Source organism: Halyomorpha halys, unplaced genomic scaffold (genome assembly GCF_000696795.3).
Source record: "Halyomorpha halys isolate HHAL.00 unplaced genomic scaffold, Hhal_1.1 Scaffold14.1, whole genome shotgun sequence".
Classification (NCBI taxonomy): Eukaryota; Metazoa; Arthropoda; class Insecta; order Hemiptera; family Pentatomidae; genus Halyomorpha; species Halyomorpha halys.
In genome coordinates, this window is record NW_027115673.1 from 200,531 (window position 1) to 209,314 (window position 8,784).

At 31.1% G+C, this 8,784-nt stretch overlaps 1 protein-coding gene across 1 annotated transcript in view; it reads left to right on the forward strand.

Moving 5' to 3' along the window:
• Window positions 1–8,784, forward strand: part of LOC106679657 (laminin subunit gamma-1-like) — a 139,101-nt gene that overhangs the window by 100,553 nt on the left and 29,764 nt on the right. The gene's annotated exons all lie outside the window — the stretch shown is intronic.

The window sequence follows — 8,784 nt, forward strand, 5'->3', positions numbered from 1 at the left end:
AAACTATCCATAGGTAGCACTCTAATGACATTTTACATTAGTAGGTTTTGTGGCCATCTTCATTTCAGGCGCCTCGGAGGATTGTAAGGAATGTAAGAGGATGCAACATTAGAAACTAGGAGGTTTGAGTAGTTAGGGTGTTTATAATGGAAGGAATGATATCTGGTTCGGGCTAGATCGGTTACATAAGGAACATTAAGGTCTTTATGTATAATTTTATTTGTGACAAAGTAAGGAGCATTGAGGATTTTTTGAAGGATTGGATACGAGAGGAATTTGAAGGTTTAGTGGAGCCCCAAAGCTCAACTCCATATGTCTAGATTGGCCTTATTACAGTCATGTAGATCAGTCTTTTGTAATGAGTTAGACCTTTGTCTAGTAAATGCTGTAATAGTCGAAGTCGACGTGGACTTTCCTGGTACTTCTGTTAAAATGGTTATTGAAAATAAGTTAGAATTAGGACTAATAGTAAATAAACAAATCCAAATTCCAAGCTCACTCTCTGCTGACTCTCTCCCTTGTCCCGAGATATCTTCACCAAGCGAGGGACTCCGGGAGCTGTACTACTATTACCAAGCGATTTCACACACTTACACACACACGATCTTAGCATTGTATTACGAGATTTCTGACTATTCTAGGCTGGTATTGGTTGTTACAAACTAGCTTCACTTAATCAATTAAATTGCTTGGATAAGTTATCCCTATACCTCCCCTAAGCCAAGCAAGTTAATGTTATTCAGTTATATATTATAAGATTTCCATTAGGGAACCTGTTGATAATCTTTATTTATTTTATTATTCTCCGTTCGGAATATTTTTGTAGCTTCGTATATGATCATTAAAGTTCGTTCGTAGTGTCGGGTGGCAAATTCTATTTTTACTAGACAATGAATCATTCACCCATTTGTTTAATTCCATAAATCTTCCTGGGTCGTGAATAGATACGAACCCAATAAATTTTGATTTATCGCTCTCATGTGAATAAGAAGCGTGACTTCTCCATAATGAATAGCATAATAAATATAGAAGTAACGGTAAACGCGATCAGTAATTTATAACTTACTCTTGAAATGTTTTATGTCTAAGTTTACAAGATTATCACTTCATTTCGCATCATATTAATTTTATCATAATATCCATCCACATACTGAGGCATAAATAGGTATGATTTTCGAAGCAATTGCACGTAAATTAATTTCGTTAGGCATCAAACGAAATTCTAATTCATGGAATGAAAATTTATGAAAAAATTAAATTAAGTTAGCCATAATATATATATAACCCGAGGGAGTAAATTTGTTTTTACTGCCTAGTAAATTTTAACAGCCTTACAGACATGCGATTTATGTAGTTGTGTTGAGAAGCTCCAAGGTTCGCTGATTTTGCTAACCGAGGCATACAAATCCTGTCCCAGGAATTTTAAAACCTTCGAGAGGATTTTTTATTGATGTCAAGTGTCTTCAGGAGTCAAAACATCCTAACATAAACAAGTATGGCAAGCGTAGTAAAAGAATGATTTTATTTAATGGAATTCAGGACAAGGAATTATTGACCATTCCAATTTTTATTTTATTTTATTATAGGTTTAGATTAGTTTAGATTATCTGTTAAATTATCTTATATGTATTACTACTGATTAAAAAAAAGACATAGAACGCTAATTAGTAAACGTGGCTTATTTTTTACTTAAACCGTATGAGCATTAATGCGATCCAAATGCCTAATTTTATCATTATATTAGTAATATAAGGACCTCAAAATTACTTTTCTGTCTATCGCCATGCTCTTATATGATTACTCTTAGAAGCATGTTAATCCGGAGCGTTTGCTAAAGCTTATTTCTCATACTTTAATAAAAACAGATTTTAATAAAAAATTAAATTAAGTTTTCTATATGTGTATACCTGTAAATTCTTCAGTTAACTTACATCAAGTTATATAAATTGGTTGGTTTAAAAAGAAATAACCGACAATGAAGACAAATTCAATTGATTCGTTTCAAATTTTGAAATTTTGCTCCTTATTACGTCCCAAATAAACTCATTCACAAAGACCTTAACATCCCATTCGTTGCAGATTTGGCCCAAAACAGATATGCGTCTTTTCATTCCAAACTCCTTAACCATCCTAACCCATTAATTCTTAATCTTTCATCCTTAACAATCCCTGATAATCTGATAATCCGCTGAGGCGTCTGAAAAGAAGATAGCCACGGGACCTTCTAATTTAAATTAATGTTTGAAGTACCACCAATGGGTGGTTCCTTCCCAAGATTTTCAAGTGTATATGAAACATACTACATATTTACCTATTGTATAATTTTGTACAGTTGTCAATTACATTAAATAAATAATTAAAAAAAAAATTTGAAATTATTTGCCATCATTGAACGTAAATTAGGGACATTAATACTTATCTAGATTAATAACTTTAGAGAATAAACGATGGGTTGATAAACTTGATTTAGAAGTGAATATCATTCACCTTTCGCGCTCGAAGGCCTTCAAATTGATGGATCGAATTTTTACCGCGGAAAGGTGATCTGACCAACCTTGCTTTTTTAACCTATTTTTTTGTTTCTTTTCTTTCAAATAGTATTAAAAGTAATCGTATATTCTCCATCGTTCGTTAATTTCTTTTGAATTCATGTGCTGATGAAGTAATTGTCAGGAGTTTACTAACTACTACTAGTTGTCAGGTGTAATATTGCAGCAATCGAAATCAATTTATTTAAAAATATATATATTTTCTGTAGCAATGGGATTACTAAATACTATTCAAACGATAATATTTTTTACAACTACTGAGTAAGTTGGGGATAAGCACTGTGACTTTAGCCCCCGCCGAGCGGCCATTTACATATTTCAATAACATCTGCGGGCGTGGGCCGCTGCTGAGGGAGGACAGCGTGCAGCATTAGCGACTCCTAAAACAAACAAAACCACTCCGTTTCCGCTCTTATCCCAGCCGTTTCAGTTCCTTTTTCACTCCCTAGTTCATATTTTATTTAACCATTCAGTTCCTGGCGACCTTGCTTCATTCATAACGGCCTGATCAATGGACTACACCTGCATAGCCACTATTGCTACACTCCTAATTATACATTCACTCACCAGGAGAAGTTTCACTCTTCCGCTCTTACATTTATATGCACTCTTACTCCTTTTAGACTATAATTTATGGTAATGGGTTTTTATCGACCGTCAATCGGTATATTTTATGACAAGATATTAACGATGCTAATAAAGATTTAGAAGTAACAATATCGTCTCTTTTTTAACTTTATTCATTTCATTTAAATAACATTTTTACAGCCAGCGAATGAGATATTATACAGAGAAAAAAACAATGTGATAAAGGTTAAGATCATCCAATAATACCTCTCCATTAAAATTGAATTTCTTTTAAAATTATTTATTTAATGTAATTTACAACTGTAGAAAATAATACAATAGGTAAATATGTAGTATGTTTCATATACACTTGAAAATCTTAGGAAGGAACCACCCATTGGTGGTACTTCAAACATTAATTTAAATAAGAAGGTCCCGTGGCCATCTTCTTTTCAGACGCCTCGGAGGATTATCAGGGATTGTTAAGGATGAAAGATTAAGAATTAATGGGTTAGGATGGTTAAGGAGTTTGTAATAAAAAGACGCATATCTGGTTTGGGTCAAATCTGCAACAAATGGGATGTTAAGGTCTTTGTGAATGAGTTTATTTGTGACGTAATAAGGAGCATCAAGGATTTTACGTAGGATTTTGGATTGTAACGATTGGATGCGGGAAGAATTTGATGGTTTGATGGAGCCCCAGAGCTCAATTCCTTATGTCCAAATTGGTCTGATTATTGTAGTGTATACTAATTTTTTGTAGTGAATGGGAAGCTTAGAGCGTTTGTCAAGTTAGTGTTGTAGCAATCGGGATCTACGAGCAGTTTCTTGTCGTTTCAGTCTTGTGTGTGGATTCCAAGTAAGTCTCTTGTCAAGATGGAGTCCTAAGTATCGAATCTGTTCAACAGGCATTAGTGGTGTATTTAGAAAGGATACTGTAGGAAAGGAGGGCAGAGGTTTACGACGGAGAATAAAGGTGATCTGGTGGGATTTGTCAGGATTTATTTTGATTCTCCAGTTTTTACACCATTCTTCAATAGATGTTATGTGTGCCAAATTGAAATAGATTGATAGTCCATGAATTAGAGGGTTAGTGTGTATTGGAAATGTGTTGTGAAACCGTTTATATAGTGATTTAATGTTTGTTTGTAGGGAGTTCGTAAATCTTTGTGTAAGTTCTTGTTACTGAAATAGGGGGGAGCGCTATTGATCACTAATTTTGGTTGAAATTGTTGCAGTTTCAGTAAATTAGTTTTTTTGGCATACCTGCAAATTTGTGCACCGTAAGTCCAAATTGGTCTAAATAGGTAAGCATAAATCTTTACTTTTTCCGAAAGTGGTAATTTTGATCCTTTATTTAAAAGATGAAATAATAATTTAAGTCGGAAGTTTAGCTTTTTATTTTGTTATTTTTATGTGGGAGGTCCATGTAAGTCGTTTTTCCAATTTCAACCCAAAGTATTTTACTGAGTCTGTCCGGAATAAACTTCGTTCCTACAGAAAAACAGGAGGACATAGACCACGACAGAGCGTAAAAGTTATTTGCACTAATTTCTCAATGCTTATCCCTGTTTTCCATTTGATGCACCCTTCATGGATGTGAGCTTGGTGTATTCGTAATTGTTGTGACATCGACGGTTGATTTGTATGCTGTATTAGCTCTATGTTGGAAGGTATGAGTGTATGTGGGTGGACAACCGTATAGGGTGCTTTTAGAATAGTTGAATAGTTTTCCCTGCCTTTGTGCTCGTGGTACAAAGGCCATCCTTACATTTAATTTTTAAAACAATGTTATTGAAAAGATTTTATACAATATATATCAAAAATATAATAAAATAAAACCGATCACATAAAAAAAAATATGTACAAAACAAAGACAGTTAAATTTAAGGAACAATAGAATAAATACACATTCGCACCTATTTACAAGCATTGCCCTGGAAGGCAAAGCAGAACTTCGATTGATTTAGATCTCAAGGTTATAAAGAGTTTGGTCTTTCAACCTGCAGTCTTAAATCTGCTACTTCAGCATGTTTTATTTTTAAGACTGTATATAGGTGATGCACATACGTTAATTAGAGAGAGGTTGTCGGGGCTGTCAGTCAAAAAGGATTAAAATAGTTGAAAATTATATTTATCGAAGCCTACGGTTTACGTTAACGCCCACAACGCAGGTCTTCATCAATGCTGGTATGATGGCTGGAGTTGTAAACTACGAATGTAATTTTGGACTATGGAAAATTCCTTTCTATGTTGGTGTACTCCATTCATCACACCAGCGATGAAGACCTGCATAGTGGATCGAAACATTGGCCATCAGTTAATAGTTGAAAACTATTTTTTTTTCGAATGCAGTCCAGAATATATCTTCTATTTTCAAGATTTTCTAGTATAACATTACACTTTAGATTTATTCATCTAGATAATATTAACTAGAGGCTGGATTTTGGTGCAATCACATCTTTTGTTCTCTCGCTTCTTATTAAGAAATTCATAGTATCAACAAAAGTTGTATAGTGCACGAAATTTCTCGTTTTGGGGTTAGTTCACGAATTTCCACTTTTTGAGGTTTTGCTACAGTGTTCCTGAAATTTTATTTTGTCGGTGTTTCATGAAAAAATCAAATGAATAATAATGTCATGAAATAAAAATTGTTACTCAATTAAATGATTCATAATATAAAATAAAATATTGTTATTTTTAGCAATAGGATGACCTGTTCATTAATGCGATGTGCGAGAGGTGAAGACAATTCAAAATACGCCCGTAGGGACATAGCCGTTGAGAAATCGTATATTGAGACAGGATTTCCATGCAATTGTACATTTTATTCCACTTTTTTACATGATTTAAGCCTAGTTTATTATCAATTCACAATCTCTTTTTAGAGTATATTGTGTATTTATTATTTGTAGTAGTTGGCGCTAATTTCTTATTTCACTGTTTTAGTAACAATTTAGCGATTTAATTTCGATTCAAGATAAGCTTCCCATGTGCATATTATTAATATAAATTAAACAATAAATTTGATCTGTGCAGGATTTGGATGCTTTATACAAAATTTAACACATTTAGTGTTTTTACTACACAAGTTAACACGTTTTTGGTTTTTACTGCAAAAAAATCCGGTCTTTAGTAATAACTATAAATATTTTAATTTTTAATCAGTAGCATAATATATATTTTTTTGATATTGTCATTTTAATTATAACTTGACATTATATTTGTAGAACATAAATATAAAAATAGTTTTTTTTTCACATCAAGATATTATATAAAATACTCTAGTTTATAAAATACAGTTAAATATTTAATTTGATGAATCCAAATTTTCGAAATTCCGAAAATATTAGGCTATACCACAGTGAGGTGACCGCTCACCTCGCACCGTCCCATTGGGCAGTGGGAGGATTTTTATTTGAACGTTTGATTGCAATAGACACATACTCCTGTAGGTTCTACGTCATGTCCAGCAATTTTCAACAACATTTTCTTATTAATAGAACCTAGAATACAGATAATTTTTGGAGGAAGGAAAACATATTTTTCTTTAGAGCTATTTTACCTTTATTTTATATGTGACCTTACTCTATTGTGTACTGGACAGAATTATGCAAGTTAGTTTGATAGAAAGAACCTATTTAAACGGGTAAAGACGTTTGTGGTCTCACTAAAAAAAATTATATATATGTGCAAGTTCTTTTTTTATAATTCCAAAATTCACTAAGTGTCACATATGATAATAATATAATAAGATAAGCAATTATGAAGTAATAGTTATGATGAGTTATTTGAAAGAAGTCATCTCAACCAGGGCTCTGTTTCATAATAAAGTACAAACTAATACTATTAGTCTTGTCGATTTAACTTAATATAATCACACTGACTTGTACATTAGTACTTTTTAACTCCAGTAATATCACTAATAATCCTCCATATTATGAAAAAAATAAGCATTAGTGTAATTAACACGTTGTTTCTATAATTGTATTTTGAACTAATACTATTAGCTTTCATTATGAAACAGGGCCAAGAAGTGAACATTAATGGAGATCACTACAACCAAGTATTTTATAACAGTTATACAAATTTTATTTAATGTATTTTGATGTTTAAATTTACGTTTATATTATATTTTTTTAAATTTTAAGTAGTTTTTGTTAAAGTAAGAAATTATTTTTCTTATATAAATAACTAGCGTTTTCTCTTATATTAAAATATTTCTAGAATAAATTAATAAAATAAATATAAATCATTAATTTGCAATTTTATTTTGTCTTTCATATATTAGTTATCAAACAATGAGAACTTTTAGTCAGATGCATTTATTATGTCAAAGTTACTATAGTTATCTTTAACCTAATGATGAATAATACCATGATTAAAATTGGTAATCCTAATATAAATAATTTAAATGAAAAAAGAGAACATCACATATAAGAATATACACACATATAAATCATATTTCAGTGATGAACCTGACTAGATTTTCACATATTTATGTATATAATTTGCAATTACCTCTTTCAAAATTTTGAAATCAGTTTATTTGAATCCACAACGTTGTGAAAAGATCATCATTGATGCATGGGATCTCCAGGAGTGAATTCTGTTCTGGAGTCGTATTAGTTCTTGTTGTCGACGAAGAGCGCAGCACTTCCCTTAACACTCAATTTTATTTCAATCATCATTGTAATCTAAATTTTCATTCATAAATTATACAATAATAATTTCAATTTATAAACCTTATTCTTAGTATTAATAGGTTATTTTTAAATAATTAATGGGCTACTTATAAATGTTGCAAATATAATTGGAATTAACTTGAAAAAAAAAATTTATTTTATGTATAAGAGCACTTCATTTTAATATATTATTTTTAATTATTGCAATGACTTAAAAAAATTTATTAGTTTGATAACTTATAATTATATGATAATTAAATACTTCAAAATTTCGAATTAATGGCTTTAATTTTAAGAAATTAAAACAAAATAAATTATTGCTATAGGTAGTATTGTGGAATATTACCTTGTTTATTATCATTAAAAATGACCCAATTATAACTGAGAAAGTATTTGATCACAAATTAGTAACAAATAATTTTAATGCTTACATGTTGTAAATTTATGGTCATAAAATAACAATGATTGATATTGCATTTGTTTTGGAAAATAGTGCCATGTCAGACTTTTCGTCCGTTTGATGCTAATAAACAAACGGATGCTTCATGTCATACACCATCATTAAAGTCTCTAACATTTTCATGAAAGCTCTCTGCTGTACAATTGACTCAAATTTAAGCATTTTAGCGCCGTTTCCGTATTACAGGAACTAATGTGGTATTAAATTTTTAACAATTTGGCTGATGATTATAATTGTATTTGTATGATGAAATCACATAGCCCTAAAATATATATATGCTGGGAATTATAGTATATTTTAATGGTTCAATATTGAGAAAGAAATATATATAGGTACAGTAAACAATTATAGAATAAATATTAGTGAGGAAATAGTAAAATCTTATCTGAAAGCTACGTTCTTGCGACTTTACTGGACGAAGTCTATACATTAATTTGCCTACCCTTGGAGTTCCATCATTTCAGGTTTTATCCAAACTGTTAGAACTATGCACGTGTTCTGAAAAAAAATAAATATATATATA